Below are 1,820 nucleotides of genomic sequence, written 5' to 3' on the forward strand. Positions count from 1 at the left end.
AAAACAATGCAAATTTATTATTTTACAGTTATGTAAATTATAAAAACAGTATATAATCTTACTATTCTGACACAGGTCAGACACAGGTCTCAGTTGACTAAAAATCAAGGTGTCAGAGCTATGTTCCTTCTGGAAGCTCTTGGGGAAAGTCCATTTCCTTGCTTTTTCCAGTTTCTAGAGATTGCCTAGATTCCTTAGCTCATGACTTCCTTATCTTCAAAGCCAGCAATGGCCGATCGAGATTTTCTCAGGCTGCAACACTCTGACACTCTTTGATACTCCTCTTCTGTCATCACTTTGCCTTCTCTCTGACTCTGATTCCTCCTGCAGCCCTTTTAAGGACCTTTGTGATTACATTGGGCCCACCTGGATAATCCAGGATACTCTCCCACATCTCAAGATCCTTAAGTAGATCACATTTGCAAAGTCTCTTTTGCCATGTAGAGTAACATCCACAAATTCCAGGGATTAGGATGTGGACATCTTTGGGGAGCCATTATTTAGCCTACCACAATATTGTAAACTCTGAGGTACGTACACCTGGCTCTGTGTGTATACACCGGATATTTCCTCAAAAGAGCTTCCCCAGAATGGCTCTTCAAAGGGGTCTGTGATTCCAAATAGTTTAATTACCCATTCCTGTAATTTAATTACCCTCCCTTACCCTGTGTAAGGGAAAATTAAAGTCCCTGAGAGGTTGATTTGTATGAGAACACATGAATGATGGGAGACAGTGTTTTCCTAACCCCTGTTTTGACCCTTCATAACTATGGTCTACTGAAAATAAATTGACAGATTATTATGGTGTCCTGCCCAAGCTCTGCATAAGAAAGAGAACACTTGAGACTCTAGAGCAGGCTTGCAATTAGTCTATGGATAATAAAATCAGTGCCACTGGCTGTTGGGGTGATCAGGTCCAAAGTTAGACCCCGGTGAGAGTGGACAAGTCAGTGCTAAGAAGCACAGTACCGTGAAAGTGAGCTCTGATGTATGCAGGTCCAATTCTGGTAGAAAGAGAAGGACTCATGTAATATGGCACCCGATTGTTGGAATTCAGGGTGTATCAGTTATTCATACACTGGAGTAAGCCCTGAAAAGTTGATAATCTCCCTCATTGCTGTATTCTAGTTCAGTGCTGTGGAGTGCAGAGTCAGAAGTTCGACTGCCAGGGCTGGATTCTGGCTTCATCACGTGTAGGTATGGGACCTTTGGCACATTGCTTGATTTCTCTGTATCTCAATCATCTCGTTAATAAAACGGGGGAACTTATTACTTTATTAGGGTCAAGTCAGCCTGGATTCCAATTATGACCCAGGATCTACTAGTTATCTAATAAAATAATTATGTAAATAGAAATGCATTTCGTTTGTATAGGACTTTACAAAATTCTTTCACATTTAATATGGAAGAATTAGTGTTATTAATGAATTGAAAAAGAATTAATGTTTTCCAATGTCATTTCAGCAAGTTGTTTTCTAATGTGTGACTCTATTTGCTACTTTGCTGTAAGGGTTAAATAGGATAATTTAAAGTAGCTGGCATATAGTGAGGACTACACATTATTTTTACTGCTACTGCTATCACCATCGCTATAGATAGGTGCAGATACCTGTTGGGCCCACTAGGTGGAAGCAGAGGAAACCATACTTGAAATTCATTTTTTTCATGAAGTTCAGTGTACTGAGATCAAAGAAACTTAATCGCAGTTGGTGGTTAGTACAGAAAAACATTCAGGTCAGGAATAACGTAGTTTGCCTCTCTGGAAATACAGTTTGTTGCTCTTCCACCCGGGGGTCGCATTTATGGATTTGCATCTCCCA

This window comes from Propithecus coquereli, unplaced genomic scaffold (assembly GCF_000956105.1).
Source record: "Propithecus coquereli isolate 6110/MARCELLA unplaced genomic scaffold, Pcoq_1.0 Scaffold313, whole genome shotgun sequence".
NCBI classification, from domain to species: Eukaryota; Metazoa; Chordata; class Mammalia; order Primates; family Indriidae; genus Propithecus; species Propithecus coquereli.